General features: G+C 30.1%; 1 protein-coding gene across 3 annotated transcripts in view; it reads left to right on the top strand.

Annotated features, from left to right (window-relative positions):
* The window catches only part of LOC137926558 (uncharacterized), a 46,036-nt gene that overhangs the window by 10,827 nt on the left and 17,205 nt on the right, over positions 1 to 18,004 (top strand). The window contains exon 1 of one of the 3 annotated variants that reach the window (XM_068770201.1): positions 7,074 to 7,249. The exons of the other annotated variants lie outside the window; for them this stretch is intronic. The gene's annotated coding sequence lies outside the window, so the exon portion shown is untranslated. Of the gene's footprint in view, positions 1 to 7,073; positions 7,250 to 18,004 lie in introns of those variants that run through there. 3 annotated transcript variants of the gene reach the window in all.

The raw sequence follows: 18,004 nt of genomic DNA on the forward strand, positions 1-18,004 counted from the left end.
CGCCATTACTGTGAAGAGGGGACGAACTACACGAGTACATTTAGACCGAGTCCTCGGAGGGCTATTGACAGTCACCGCGACTCTCGTTAAAGGATTTTTTACACTAATTACAGAGCTTTCATTTCCCACGCCTGTACCTCGCTGCGTTAAAAATACATTTGTCATTGAAGCTTATGTGCAAATAAACAAGTTTTTGTAAAGCTTGACCCATAAAAACGCAAATTTTATTTCATAAAACGGGAATATGATTTTTGAAGGTATATAAACATTAATTGCTCCGTGAAGCTTGTGCCATTACAGCGAATCCTGCAGTTTTTGGTTAATACATTTTTTTTTCTTCTCGAATATCTATGCTAAAATATTTTAGTCTTATAAATATTATTAGTATAGCCATAAATATTCGACAAATAACATAGACAAATTTTAAAATTAGTGTTAATATTGAATGTTTAGTTTATTCTTAAAACTCTAATTTTGCATTCGATTATCTTAAAGCTGATAATAGCAACCTCCGGGTAAAATATTATATTATTATATATATATATTAAACAATAGAGGTTTTTCATTACTTTTTTTCAAAATTAATCTCTAGTTATTCACATTACGGATGTATTGAAAAAAAAATTAATATAAACTATCTATTAAAGCTAGTATTGACAATCGTGTATGATGTAAACGTAGTTAATATTAAAGTTATAATGTATTTAAAAACTTTTCGTCCAAAACCTTATTATTGCAAAAAAAGGATTGACAGTTTTTGAGAGTGAGATGTAATACACTGAAAATAACAATAAACGTATACATCTAGTCTCTTTTTATATTCATCGGAATAAAATATACATTGTTGTTTTTATTTTTAGTCAGCAACCCACGTTAAATGTCCATTGATACACCATTGTTTCCTAATTTTTCCGCTTGTTAAGCGAACCTTGAAAATGTTTTAAATACAGTAAACATGATGGTAATGTGGAACTACTTGGCAAGTTGTCACATCGAGTAGTCAAGGCAACAATTTATTAGGCATTCTTATGATGATATCACGCGTGCATTCTCAATACGTAGAATATAAAATTAAATGTTAAACGTCATTTCGTCTTTGTGTGAACAATTCAATAAGTGATATTATCGGTTCTGTATATTTCGATAGATGTTTATTAGAAAAAGGTTAAAAAGAGTAATTGTTTTATAAACAGATATAAGATATAATATGTAAAAACATATATCTCTGTTATGTATGCTGTTCGTTACCACTGGATATACAATATATACTGGTTGTTAATTGGTTATCTGGTTCTTAATTGACTCAAGAGTCAAATAAGTGAATATATAATTTCAAGATTCTAGACATTATTTACTAGTTCCAAAGTCTATTAGGCATAGAATCTTGAATATTTTACAGATAGTATATAGCAAATGTATAAAAGTAGAATACATACTGTGTAAGTTAATGTATGTAGTTATTTTTATGACATGTAATTTAAGTACTAATAGTACAAAATATTTCAATATTTATTTAAATTGAATTTTCAACTCCTTCTACCACTTGATTACCATCCAATGGATGGAATGGACTGTAACAAGTCGATGTTCGCGACAAGACTGAAGTCTCCACTTCTTCTTTCATATGACCTATTTCCTTTTCCTTTATCTTAATGTTATTAAACTGTTGAATACATAAATATATAGCCCATGACCTTTTTGGTAGTTTTATAACAAGGTACGTTTTAAGTTAAATAGGACATACAAATATGGTTTCATATCGACTGAATTCTTCGTTCTAAACATGATGATGAGTGGGTCGACACATCGTCATCATTATTTCAGCTATACCCTATATAGCTGCTGGACACAGGCCTCCCGCATACATTTCTTATAGTACTGGTTGGAAGCGACCTACATCAAGTCTTTAGATGACCTTTTCAAGCACGTCTGTCTACATTGTGGGTCCTACTCTGCGCTTTCTAGTCCGTTGTGTCTACTTCGGAACCTAAGGGTCCTAGCAGCCATCGTTTCTGCGCTCTATGCAGTTGGTTGACTGATCCATGTCGGTACCTTTCGCTCTTCTACAGATATTCTCACTCCTGATTTGATTTCATACGGAATAGGGATTTCTACAATGCTCTGTCTATGGTCGAAGGGTATAACATCAATATAAACCACAAAATCAATATTTTAATAAATTAATTATCTAAAATTCTACACGAAACAATAACATTCCTGATACCATATTGGAAACTATATTTGAATATAATGCAATGCTTTAACTAATGTGCTCACACACGACGGAATACGTTTAAATGCATTTAATATCGTAACCTTGAAAGGTCAAGGACCTCCTATTCACTTTAAAATATTCGTCATATTGACGAGCTGCGGTTTACCCGGAACGTTGCTTGAGTTCGCTTATAAACGATGTAAACCTTAAAGTTGCTGACATATACGGCTCCGTTGCCGACCATTTGTTACAAAATGTAGACAGATGTATATTTCCGTTTCGCAATTTGGCGTGAGTGAGACGTTTTGCTTCAGAATCAATTCGATAAGCATTTCGATTATATACAAAGACTAGAGGTTTTAGACAATAATGGTTCATGATAAACAAAAAGACGTTAAAAAATTCGTATGATCTTAGTTATGAATTCATAAAAAACAAAGACGCAATTGGCTTCAATGACTGGTTTTAAAAACTAATATTTTCAACGTTTGCGATATGTAGAAATAACACTAATATTTATTGAAAATTCTATCAAAGAAGATTGCAAGAGAAATGGTTAAGAAGCGGGGAAGAAGGATTTAATTAATCCTGTTGACAAACAGAAACATGTTTGGCCTTTAATTCAGATCAAGAAAAACTATTGACTTAAAAAAGTTATAAAAGAATGATGAAATGTTATGACTCGGACCATGTCGAAAGAAAGGCATATATATATATACATACAAAAATATCTATTAGACGATTTAGATGCAAAATCCGTTGATGCAGAATCTATTTGAAATAACCAGTTTTGGCGACTACTTAGCGCACCAAACAAATTTATCGAAAAATTCATAAAATCGAATTCATCACACACTTTAATGGCAATATTCTGGTTCAGAATTAAGCTAAATACAAAACATGGAAATATTAACACGAGAAAACTGTCGTTAAATCTTATCCACGTCTCCAAATAATGTCTTATAAAATAATTTTGTATTAACTTATGGAAGAGGCCTTTACATGGAATGATGAAATAAACTAGAAAATAATGGTTACTGTGCGCAAAGTTATTGTAAATATCATAATAGCTTTATTATTTAAGATCATTATAAGCAGTTATAATGGTCAGGTTAGAATTAAGTTTACATTAGTTCGTAACACGCCACCTACTCAGAAGAACTAACAAGAAACTTGTGGGGGTAGTAATTTTTTTTTAGTGATTTTGTTTGTAATTCTTAACTATCCTCTGGAATTAATAACATCTTAATCAAACTAAAATAATTTAATGAAATTTTGAAGTAATGTATATATTATTTGATTTTTTTTATTTATCTAATATCATCAAACACAAATTTTACAAGTTATTTAAAAGCTGGTTTATAGTAGAATTTACAACGCCGTTATTTGTTTTCTGCGATAGTAAATATATATACCTTTTATGTAATATATTAAGTGCCAACTGAAGCGTGGAACAGGTGTCAAAATAAAATTTAGGGCAGATGTTTCAAATTTAACGGCAGAACATTTATTTATGAGATCATTAAAAATGCATTCTGTTCGATCCTCCACGTTGAGTTAAATTAAATATTGTTACCCTATGTATGTACATGATAATGTCTCATATCCAAACTTCAAAAAAAAAACCAACAATGATTTTATGCCCATTACAGTCTTATTTTAATTGCCATGATTATACAAGTGGTTTGAGTTATATTGTTATAGCAAAGTATATATAATTTGCTGTTTGGCTATTAACAGAAACTGAAATGTAATTTACAATGATAAGTAATTTCTTATTGGTCTGTACTGAACAAATTAAATAAAAGAAAAAAGAAAAAAAAATTGTCGTCATGCTAGGTTTTAGGGGTAATTTTTTTTATTATGTAGAATGAAAAATAATGCCGTTTATAATATACAGGAATACGAGTAAAATTTATCGAAGATTATAAATATAAATTATTTTATTAAGATGCACATTTTACAACTAAATTAGTATTAAGTTATTACATGAGTTAAGATAGTGGGGCCAAAGATCCAGTCACTGGGCTATCACTGCTTAATGTACTGCGTATTTCTGTCCCTAAGTTATTATCTAGATAATATTACAAATATATTTATACGAGCTGTCCCGCCTGCTTCGGGAACGTAATAATTACGCCCACGATCTTATTACGGCTAGAATTTCGTAAAGTTTTTACCAGATCTCTTCCCGACAAAAGAGATATTTTTACCAAATTACTAGTCTCTAAGCCTTATGGTTCCAGAGTAATCGTGATATGTCAGTACATGCTATCTTCTGCACCTTTTAATATATCGAGTAATCAAAATATTACTTGATAACATTAGTTTTGAATTGTTGTCAGATTGAAGCTTATAATAAGAAAAATGTTGCACAGATAAAACCGTCACATCTGTAAAGTGGTGTTTTTCGAGTAAACTTCTTCGAAAAAATCGATTTACGTCTGATTTTCTGATAAAATGCGTCTTAGCCGTAAGTCTTTAGAAATAGTTTATATACGCGAAATGTACATTGTTAAAATTATTTGTAAGAGGCATTTCTTTTAGTTAAAAGAATCGTATGTAACAGAAAAGAAATTACCTTTCCTTTTAAAACATTATTACTAACATATAAAAAAAACATAACGGAAAATAGATATGGCCGGTGTTGTAGGTAATCTGATTCCTGGCCATTTCCCTATGTCCCGGAAGTGACCCGCTCACTCGACTAGTAAATGCAATGAACCTTCACCTCGCCTCTTCTCATTCCGTCTATTTTTCTCTCGGAAATAAATCTGAAAAACTCATCGTATGTGATTTAAAACAAAAAGTAAAACCTTATCAATATTATCGCTATTAAACTATTAAAACTAAGTTATTTGTATTTAGTTAGGTGAGTAATTAATAAATTTAAATTTCGATATAAAGGATCTATTCTCATAAAACCTATATTAAGTTAGTTTACGATGAAATAAATTATATTACATCATATTAAAAAAAACATCCCCTTCTAAATTTCTTGCTAATTCTCTTAGTAGGCGATGCGTTACGAAAGTAAACTTAATTTTAAGCTAACCATTATAACGATATAACGATACGATTATAACGATTTATAGCTTATTGTAATGAACCTCTTTAATAAAGCTATACTGGCTTTGACTTTGACTTAATCAACTATTTTAAAGAAAGTAGGATGTTCAATACATAAATTAAGCGTTATGAAGTGTTTTTGTCTACTTTTAATATTACAATAATCCTCGTATTTTTGAAATTTAAAAAAAAATATTATATTTATTACTTCAGATCATTAGTTAAGTTATTGTACAAATGTACTAATAATAAATATATAACTTTAATCTTTCTATTTAGGAGGCCGAGGCGTTTAAAATGTAAATGTAAGCATTTGAAATAATAAGTTTCATTTCATAGAAAGAAAGAGTTATTTTTTTCTATAGCGTTGTCTAAGAACTATATCAATTATCATCTGTCTAATCTAATAGACTTTTATGCCAAAGCACAGTTTACCTTAAGTTAGGGAAATTTTACGAAATCTAATCAGAAATAAAGCCATCCGGAGAAGAACGAAAGTAATCGGCATAGCCCAGCAGATTGGCTAGTTAAAGTGGCAGCTTCGCCCGCAGAACAGATAGCCGCTAGGGTCTTAACCCTTTGGAGCGAAGACCATGGAATAGCAAGCGCGGCGTAAAACCACCCACAACGTTAACAAATGACCTCATTTAGATCGTCGGGACGCTGGATGCAAGCCGCTTCCAATAGATTCTATTGGAGTTTCATGGGAAAGTCTGTGTCCAGTTGTGGACGTCCTGCAGCTGATACGTAAATGATAATGATAGTTTAATTGATCTTGGTCAATCCTTCCTTTGAAGTAATTCCTTTCCGGGCCGTTAATTCCGCGTTACAAAAATAAATACGGGTTGAACATCCGCATTATGTCCCTATAGACTTAAAATCTGAAAACTATTTCTTTTATTTTTAACAATATACCAATGTACTTGGTTAAATATTAATTACACTATTTGCTAATATTACTTATTAATTGCAATAATGAATTTAACCTGTCATATTTAACATATGAGAACAATAGTTTACCTTTGCAATAGTAAAATTATCATAATATTTATGTCAATTCGCAATAAGATGTTATCCAAGCTATTTATATTCTCACAACCTTACAATGCACCTAGGTGTTAAATAAGCCCATATTCTAATGACTTAGCAAGTATATGCGGGTATCAAATTGCAATGAGTAAAATTCAGTTGAAGTTCGATTACTACATGCACAAGCTGGTTTTAGTATCAATATTATAATCAACAGTGACTTATCGTAGATTCTTTTATAATAATATACTTATAATATTAAAATGTATGTTCAATATATAATAATTCATAAAAATGCTTCTCTGAAAATATGCAAATATTCTCACTTACGTCATTCTCAATCAGCAGCTACATGTTATTTATTTTTTAATTCTCTGGTGAATATTGATATGAAAATAATTTCCTACGGCCAACGATGTAAGTATGAGAATTTATATCTTCCACAATTTCACTTAAGTACCTCTTATAATCTCATTCTTAAATCGAATTTGTTCACGTGCGACAAATACTGCCTGACTATGTATCTTAGGCGGCAATACCTACAATATACAATATTTGTAATAACGTTGGAAGTTATATATCATTGTACATTGCTGCTTTGTTGATAATTACCTTTGCATACTACTGAACAAAAAAAGAAATGGATATAGAGGTATTTAAACTTTTCGTTTTTATTGACTCAAAAGCGTGTATCCGTCCAGACTGCTCCGACCACGATGCCGACAAAATAACTAGTTAGTATAGCGCGAGAATCGTTTTGAGGTGGACGTGCAATCGATCGTCCATGTATTTTTGTGAGAAGAACGTTTTGGTTGTGTGAGTGAACTTTGAAGAAACTTCTGAAGTGATATTACTTAAGGTGTGAATTATTAAATAGATTTTGTTTTAAAAAATATATCTTCAAGTCGTACCTATGGCAATTATCTCCATTGTAAGGTATGTGGTTGTTTATTTTTATTTTACAAGGTATTATTGGCATTAATGAACATTTACTACGTTAATGTATATTGTATATGTTTCTTCAAGATTTTATAGTAATACTAAATCGAAATAGTAGGCTCAAAGTTAAATTTTATAAATGTAACTAACATTTTGGCTTATGTAACTATCTTTACTCATATTACATATTACTTACATTTTGAAGGACAAGTTAAACCAACATTCCGTTAAATGATTCATAAATTTAATCATAATGATATTATGCCATGCGGATGTCTGCAAAATAAAACCGCGGCGAAGCTTTGACGTAGAATTTTTTTAAATGCGTTCTTGTGTACTGTTACAGATTTTAATTAATTATTTTAGAATTAAACCATTTACTTTAAAATGCCTTTTTAACGCTTACATACTATGTTCTGATAATTCCAGTAAATTATTAAGCTGATATTTATAAACGTTGCTGCCGTTAACTAAATAAATATTTAAAGTCGATTTCACAGAATAAGTAATCGGTATATACGGCATTGATTATATAAATAAAGAAACGAAATTCTGCTAAAAAATCTGCCTTTTAATAACAAAATAGTATCCTATATTCTGACTGTTATGCTATTTCGTAGCCGAATTTTAGTCCCTTTTTAGTGATGTTCCGGTCTATGCAAATATATCGGTGAATCGATAATATTTTTAACAAATTTGTATATGTGTTTAATAAACATACTACGTATTTATAGTAATATGCACATATAGAATGGTCAACAATAATATCAGTTCACAGTAGCATCTTCGTGTGCTGAGAAATATTTGCTTCTGGAACGATTAGCTCATATATAAATTGATACATACCGGACAACCTAGAAATTTATGAAAAATAACAGAACTGCTATTACTCTATTTTTACAAACTATTAATCTATTTTTATTCTAATACTATCGTAATTATTGTCGTAATAAATTAATGAAAAGTATTAAAAATATTATGTAAGGCTAAGCAAAATTTCTAATTTATTTAAAATTTAAAATGGAGCATTGAAGAATTAGGAAAACATATGGTTTATTTTCAATGAACCCTCAAGTGAGATTAAAATTGAAAGTAGGTTTTTATTTTAAGAAGTGGTTATTTTATTCTTCTTCTGCTGTTCTTTTTAGCCGATAGACGCCCACTGTAAGTGGTAGGCCCGAAAGATGGTGAAAAAAGAAAATAAGTGAAGTGATTAAATGAACAACCTTTAATAATAATTGTTATTTTAAGTAAACGCAATAACTGTGTGTTGTGTGATCTTTGCTTTGAAAAACAAATATCAGATCGTACCATTAATTAGCCTTTACATGGACGATATCGCTGTTCTTGTTATTATAACAATGTCATTGCATAAGTAATCACGAGTTCTCATCAATATTATGTCAACTCTTTGTTTATAATTTTTTTATATCGACCACGTTTTGGTATCATAAATTATTATTAGTCTTAAGGACATCAAATAATATTTATTTTGAAAAGGAAAACGCAATTTGCACAAAAATGTAACGACTGCTAGTTGAATAAAATTTTTGGTAATGGAAAGAAAAAGTTAAAAAATGTGAGGAAAATAGTAAATTGAAACAGCTGTCTGATACGCTCCTGCTGTCAAACATTAGGAGTCAAAATCAATAAAAAAACGTTTTAGAAACCTAAAATAATGTGTATAAATATCTTGAATATATTATCTTATAATTATGAAATACATTTTATTTTAATACATTAATTTAACAGTGCGAAGTTTGTAATAGTACGAGGCAGTCAGTTTTAAATATAGAAAAACATTTTTGACAGAATTTCATATAATGTACATGAATGGAAATACCCTAATTTTTGTTATCATTATCATGAAAGAGATACTCAGGATATATAGACGTCACTATAATCCGACATTTACGGTTGAGCCATAACTTTCGCTGAGTACGTTCGGATCACGACTAATGTACAGGAACTAGGCGTCCGTGTCTAATCGTCTTAGATTAATCGTGCGCAACTATTCGTAAGAAAGTAGAAATTGAAAGATTATCTCCTGAAAATTAAACCAAATAATTACCGCAAATTTCTATATACACTTCAACGCTTTATCTACTTTCTGAGAAAGAATTCAAATTGCTAAAAAAATGTATCAACACGTTTCGTACCGAATATAAAATAATCGTAGAAAAGTTATATAATGAATTTATCAATACTGACATAAAAATAAGAAACCGTTATACATGTGATGTTTATTATTTTGGTTTAAATATTAAATGAACGAATGACGTATGTAAATGTATATAGTGTGTCCGACGTTGGGGTGGAATGGAGAAATAGCTCAGGTTTTGCAGATTAAGGCAAATGGGTACACAGGTAACCGTTGTTTTATTCAAAGTGCTTTTGACACTGCTGCATTTTGTACATATGTTATATAAAAATTTGCGTAGTTCATGTTGTTTGTTAATCATTTTTTTTGTGTATTTTACGTTGCATTCTTGGGTATTTAATTTAGTACGAAAATAGTAAATAATATTATTTTCAGAGAATCCCAAAATTCAGACGGTATTGAGAATTACATACAAACTGATGCAAATAAATATGTACTGCCAAATGTAATGCTAATCGTAAACCTTGACAATGTTTTGGCTAATTCAGCTATTTTTTCATATTAATAAAACAATTTTCATATTTGAAAACGTCAAGTTTTTTTCTTAGGTATTTTCCATCTTTTATGAAAGATATGACAATTTATTCTCATAATTTTTATGCAACTTGCACATATTTGCAATAAGAAAGAAATAATTTTAATATACCGTTACAAGATTAAGATTACCGTTTTGGTCGAAGTAATGTACATCGTTTTTATGTATTGTATTTTCTTCGTAGTTGTTTGACATAATCTAACCATATAAGATTTATGTTACTTGAATTGATACGTGACCGAAGCTTCAATATGCTCCTTGTTATTTTTGCACTCCTAGTTTTTACTAAGAAACCAGTTGAGACACTATCCTATAAATAATTCTAATTTAAACGTTTTTCCAGTGGACCTTTTACAATTACAGATGTAATTATACAACTATTTAACTACGCCTGTTCCATTTATTCATTTAAAGAGCAGGTGTTGAAATATTAGTTCCCAAACTTGTTATATACGACGAATTATTTATAACTTTGAATTATTTTATTGTATTTCTGTTCTAAAAGTGTTAGAAAGATTAATTACCATCACCAAGCACATATCTGGAAACCTAAGAAATTGTTTGACTTTTTATAACTTGCACTACTCTAAAACAACTTTAATAATTTTAATAAACAAATCTGTCATTTAGTCAAGTATTATTTATGACCATAAATGAATATCTGTTTTATTTAATTTAAATTGTATGTCTTCATGTCTTGGTACGCTTTTTTAGCCCATAGATAGTGGGCAAGGCATAGGCCGCTCTCAAAGACATCTATGCGGAGATATACCATAATCACCACGCTTAGCAGGCGGATTGACGGTCGCTGTGTCGTGTTATGGTACGCAGATGATGCTGCTGCCCATCCTTTGGAAACTGTACCAAATGTGAATTATACCCAAGAATATATCACCGCGAATTGATTCCGCGATCACAAATCCCGACCCCCGCGTTACGACTACTCAATATACATACAATACATATGTAAACCATAAGATGTAATTAAATAAAAAAGGTTTTTGTATTTTTTTATCTGCGATTTGCGGCCTCCACCCTAACAACCACAGAATCTGTTAACGCCATCCGAAGCAAAAATAAATCTAGACGTAAAAAAATAATAGAAATTTTTTATAACATTAATATTTGTGTAATAAAAGATGTCTCAAGATATTATTTATAATAGCGCAAATATCCTTTAAAAATTTATAAATCAACATAATACGGTATTTTGCATAGACCTAACATTTTTGAAGCACTAGAATGCAGGTTAATATAATTACACCTGACTATACAATGTTTAAAATGTACTATTTTCTTGTTTACGAATTAATTTTCACCTTTGTGGAAGTGGCCCACACAGTTGTTCAGTTAAAATAATCTTAACAGTCTTCCTGTAAACATAGAAAACTAAATCAAATTATAAATGCAAACATAAGACGACTCTTTTCGCCCCAAGTGACCGAACGTATATCGAAAAAGTAATCTAGATTCTATAATCGACTAAATAAATTATTCTATTACATAATACCCCTCGCACACTGCATATAGGCGCATCGCATACTACTGAGAAACGACCAGACTACGTAATAAACACGTCTCGCGGATTTGCGTTCATACAATTGATTAAACAAATATAAACGTCCTTGGGTCGGGACGTTGTTAACGCATTTTGAAGTTTTTATCTTCATTTAATTATTATTAGTAATCATTAGGAAAAAAAATATCTTTGTTTGCTTGGCATATTTGCTTAAGCATTCGTCAGCGATGCATCTTGTATAAAAACGGTCTCTTGATCTATTACAATACAGATTGGCAGAAAATAGATTTACGAATTGGTACATCGCGTGGTCTTGATCTGATTCAGTGCAGTGTAAGGTTATAATAATATTCTTATAGCATGAGTTCGTTGAACTTTCTTCGATACGTAATAAAAGATAAGAGTGTAGCCTACAGTGGAATAACATACACTTATTTATTAGTATTCATTGGTCGAGTCCTTAACTATCTTCACTAAAATTTAGTGATAGTATTTTTAATGTGTGGCTACGAAAAGGCATATATCAACTAGTAAATTTTTATTGTCATATACCGACACATTTAAACAAAACTTCTAGATACTATTATTAGTAGTAAGTAACCTCACAAAAGTAGCTCATTGTTATACTTAATAAACAAATTAAAATGACTTGAAATATTTAGGCGCCATCTTTGAAGGAGTTTTGAAGTCTGTACACACGTCCTATTATCTTGTTAATGACCACGTTTCCGTAAAGTTTCACAACTAAAAGTAAAAAAGGAGTCTCGTTAATATTTCATGATTTTAGTTGTTAAGACAAAGTTTCCAAGCGGCACAGGAGTTATTTGCTAAACAAAAACCTTACGTTATAATGAATATTCAACAGCACTGAACACTTGGAGAGCGCAAACAGAAGACTATGACTAATGCCTTGCTAAGGAAACATAAGTACTGGCCGGTATAAGGCACACGTTGCAAGGCATCTAGCATCGTTTAAAAACTTTAAGAATATATATAAAAATAATTTTACCCTAAAAAGTATTTTCTAGTACGCACTACATTTTTTTCATCAATGATAATGACACTAAAAGTATTGTGATAATGACAAACAATTTTTAAAATCGAGTTTTGTTACGCTTATTATCCCTTCGAATGTTGAAAAATGTTCCCACGCTTTCTTTGTTATGTTAGAACGAACGAGTACATTCAACGCTTTTTTAATCTCTTTGATCATTACTTATTATTTTGAAATAAGAAATATATTATATTCTTAATTTAACTTCTGCATAATAATAAATATATAAATAACAGCGTCAAATTCTTCTGATAGGAAAAATTATAATATAATGAGTTTATGAAAAATAAAGAGTGGTGTACCGTATTTTTCGATTCGTCTTTATTAACTGGCAGTCCATTGAGGTTGCACAATGTGCGTTCAAAACTCAATAGAATTGCTCGCGCTTGAAACGAAAGGTAAGAAAAAGCCCTTTACTTCGCGTGAAAGCCTAAGCCGGTTTAGGTCAAAGAATGTGCAACCCACAGTTCAGCTATAAAACGCTTCGTCTGCGTTTAAACTATAATGAATAAAATGATCCTATTTTTAATACGTACTATGTGAATGAAATGCTTTATGCATGGTGAGGTTTTTTTACGTTAAAACTTCTGCGGTTGTAGTGCATTGCAATAAACGTTATTTCTTTTATATTCGACACCGTGGAATTAGTGGGATATTATGTCATTTGTGTTATGAAATGTATGCCTACGGTAGGGTTTAATGTAAATAGACGTATAGACGTATAGACGTTATAGGACAAAAATAAATATAGATTCATTTTCGAAGTAAATTGACATATTTAAACAACACTATCTGAGGACAATATTTGCGTACTAGCTATCAACGTATTATACGATCTACAAAATTATTACAATACACGCCGCATCGTATTCTGTAGTAAGCTAAAATTATCTACGATCAACTTTTTTTTCTGCATATGAAATAATTGGTTTCAAAATAAATCTTATTAATAAATTTTATTTTTGAATATTATATAAGATTAAGTTATAATCGAAGAAGTAACAAAGCATACAATAAATCCATTCTCTTTCAAATTCTAACTCAGTTGTTTTATTGGGATTGTTTGATTTTCGATATACTTTTATTATCTTCTCTTTTAATATAATCTTATATATCTTTGTTTTGCGCGTATATTAAATGAAGTCCTATTTGTTTTTGGAATTTAGAAGGAAGCAGTGGATCTTTGCATGATTTAAAGTAAATAAATAATAATGTGTCTATAGTTTAATGAAATAATGCCTAAAGTAAACAAAGTTAAATAGTATTTGTTAAACTAAATGTACATTCGTGATAAACAAAAACAATGCATTATTTACAAATGAGTACTTACGAAAATTAATACATATTTAATTTCTGCAAATACACAATATGTTTTTAAAAATTACTTCGTCAGCTATTTTTGTGTATTAACTAAACAAATTCTTATTAGCACAACCCTTAATACCAGTCCCGTAAACTTTTCGCGTGACTAAATACTTGCAGTATCTAAATTTAAAACATTTATTTTGTCTTGAAGGGCGTTTGTAAATTTCCGCGTCAATGTTGTCAGTCATATATACGTGTCGGAAAATAACCACGGCCAGATCCTAACGCTCTGGTAGTTCAAGTGACAACTCTTTTTTCGTCACGTTTTTAGTGCGTCGTATTTATACCCCAATAAGGACTTAGGAGTATTCGCACTACCTCATTACTTATTTTTTAACTACCAGGTGTTTACAAAATGCACTTATTCCACATTACAATATTCTGCGTCGTAATATTAGCAAAAAAGTAACAGTGGTGTTTCCTCTGGAACAAACGTGTTTTGATTTCAAAATGAATTATAAAATAATCAGATTTAAAATTCGTTACCATTACAGCCCTGGCACTTAATAGTATGCGGCTCTGGTAATCTTATCCAATAAGGACGATCCGCATTACGCACCCTTGACCCCTGCTAATGATTCGATTAATCTATGTTAATCAATGTTATATTAAAACTTAATTTATTGAATCACGTCGACGAGGAATCGTAATTAACATATAATTATATTAATAAATATATACTAAATGTTACATGGAAAAGTATGTATTTATGTACATTGTATATCACAGTTTGTAGTGTGAGTACACGACCTCATGAACTTCAGATAAACCTACAAGGTTTTCGATATGCGAGTTGTTTTATATTATAATTTCTCTTTTGCTATGAAATGTAAAATCAGAACGCCACTAAAAGATATCTTAAAATATAAAATAAGTATAATATATAATCTGCTAGACATAGACATTCTTCTTAGGGTATTCTCACTAACTTAACCAAGTGGTCAGTCACTTCGTTAGTGGAAGTTCAACGCTACCTTACCGCCACTGTCATCTGTTCTGATTAAGTGGTCTGCCTACTGATACTTCAACTTCCCATTCTCAAATTAAGTCATTAAAAAATTTTGAAATACTCTTAAGATTATTTCAAAATTAAAACAGTATCTTAAATACTTGTCCGAATCCCGCTACATGTACATAAACACAAAAGCATTAATTCTCCCGGGATAGTAGATAAACAGCAGAGATTCACATTGATGTAATATTTATACAGTTTTAGAACAACGCGTATATTAAACTAGTCAAGATGAACGCGTTTCAAACAGGATACTCTAGTAAGTTGTTATTCATAAAAATGTAACATAATATAAATTTAGAATGTTCAGAAATTACATACAAAATATTTTACCAACAAGAAATAATGTATTTTAATATATCCGCATGCGACCTTGTATTGTATTGTGTCTGAGATAACTATAAAAACATTTGCAACCACTATTTAATTAAATCTTCAAAAACATCCCAATACTCGTAAAGTGTGATAAGCTTCAGAATATAATAATATAGATCGTGTCCAAGTTCATGGTCAATTATGTGTAAAAATTTCAATTGACTAAGGCGAAAGTGTTTCCGCATTCCGTCGGTGCGCGAATAGACTTCGACTAAGTTTTGCTAAGAAGCTAGGATTAACCCTGCTGGTAACGGATCATGCGACCTGGTTACACAGCATGTCCTTTCTATACAGTTAACTTACTCTATTTAGATGATCGGTGAAAGCCTTCTATTTTCACGTTTTAATATTACTTTGTGACAAAGTTAATACATCAACAATCCTTTTATATTTATCTAATTTTGCAATTTAATTAAACGTTTAAAAATAATATTCCGTCAGAAAGTTTAACATATTAAATACGTTGATAATTACCACTGATCATAGTCTGAATGTGATATCACCACCTCTAACCTTATGAAATCTGAAAAAAATTGTTCGAATATTGATTTATTTGTAAATGAACTTTTTTCCAGATGCGGTCATTAATGACTGCTTTTAATTTTGTTATTAACTATGTCTCTGTGATCTGGGAATGTTAGGAAATTCTGCTCGTTGTGTTTTTGTTTATCTTTAATTAATCCTTCAAAATTTAAATATTACGCCAAAAATCATATTTATATAAATAAATGGTTATGTTAAAAAAATAATAAACACATGATTTATTCAATTTATCAAATCCACATTTCATCACATTTAAAGATTATTATAGATCACAACCTAAAGATTATTTTTTAAATGTCTCTCCACGCCGATAAATTCCTAAAAATAATTTTTCCTCTGAAGTAAAAACCTAAAAAAAACATCTTGTAATATAAGAACAAATATCTTATCAAAATCATGCTGAAGAACCCAGCTGTCTATCGCCGGTCTTTGTGATTTTGTTATTACATAAATATTAGAGATACTTGAGAGTGTTGATTATCGCATGTTACAATATTTCTACTCGTAATTTTCTCTCGTTCACATTCCTTTCGAAAGATCTTTCATACGACAGCTTTCACGTTATAAAACAATCTCGAAAATGCCTTTAGTCTGCTTATCCATGATAAATATTCATAAATGTAATATTTTATTTATAATTAAAAACCTCTCCATTTATAATATCTTACAGCAGATATAAAAGCCTCGTGCGCAAATATTTATATAATAAAAATAATATTAGGAATTTCAATTAAAATTAATTTGAAATGTTTGCTTATGAGGTGCAACGTTTATAAAAATAGCAATTATTTTGAACTAAGTTTAAAAAGAAGAGATAAAGTTTTTTTTGTATTTTTTTAAATAGTAATTCGCTATAAAAAGGTTCTATTTTTAAACCTTTAAACATGTAAATTAGCTCTTGATTGTAGCTTTACTAGCACAGGCAACGGGACCGAACGCCGAGTCACTGCCTCCGAGGCACGCCTAAGGTAATGAATAGCACTATAACAATACGTAGTTCAAATTTTATTAATTACATGTTTCGATCGTTTGTTTGAAGACGCGTCCATTTCTCGTTAAGTGCACTCACATAAAACCATTTTTCCATGTCCGTTGTTTTAAGAGAGTAACCTACAACGTCTACACATCCGTATTGTTTCAATGTTAGCATTCGAAACGTCTCCTCCGCTCGCGGCATCAATACTGATAAGTTTGATACGTGATACATGATTCCGAATATACTGATTTCACTCAAAGTGACACAACCCGCTGCATTACGTCACGAACGATCGTCAAATTTTATTTTATAGTCTATAAAAGGCGAGTATAAAAAGAACGTATTGTTGTGGATATGATTTAGTGTTAGTTTTACGTCTTGTTATTAAGTTTTTGTGTAACATACACAGACAAAAATGTTACTTTTTTTTATAACATTTGTTATTTATCACAGGATGCTTAGTTCTTTTACACGGATTAATAATGAATAAATTCATGTAACTATTATTACAGTTTTGATCATTATTACTTTTATTAATCTTATTTTTTTTCATTAAATTGACTTTAAGAATCTTCAGAGATCTTTCTTTTAGGCAGAAGGTTTACTTAGGAAGAATTTCGTTCATCAAAATAATTTCAGAAATTAATTGAATATTAATTTGTTTCATTATTAATTAAAACTGAGCTTAAGTTAATTCTATAGAATCGTGATCTATGATTAAATTAAATGACGTTAACATTTGCTTTGTAATAAGCAAATGTCCTCGTTTTCGTATACGTGTTTTAATATTTTTTATGTACACGCGTTTTATTTTCTAAGTTAGTTAATATTCCGTAGAGAAGTTTCGAGGTATTTTACCTTATTTATAATTATTAATAGCAAAAAATAAATAACACATTAATTTCTTAAAATGATTTGTCATGGTTGGGATTACGTCTCTGGTATTTAGAAAGTGAATAACATGTCTATAATTTATTTCAGAATATTTACGTAATATTTAAATATTATTATAAGCAACTGAAAAAAAACATATGATATATGTTTAACGACTGTCACGCCAATAAGAATTCCAATAATTTGTGAAATATATTTACTATATTGGATATGATTTCGGTGACAAAAGTGTTAACAATATGTAATCATATTTTAAGTAACAAATGTTCAATGACACCACGAATCTTTAACAACTGCCACACCTTATCACGTGATACA

The sequence above is a fragment of the Battus philenor genome, unplaced genomic scaffold (assembly GCF_028537555.1).
Source record: "Battus philenor isolate CCGP_79_NKW_IND1 unplaced genomic scaffold, ilBatPhil1.0.hap1 SCAF_3, whole genome shotgun sequence".
Classification (NCBI taxonomy): domain Eukaryota; kingdom Metazoa; phylum Arthropoda; class Insecta; order Lepidoptera; family Papilionidae; genus Battus; species Battus philenor.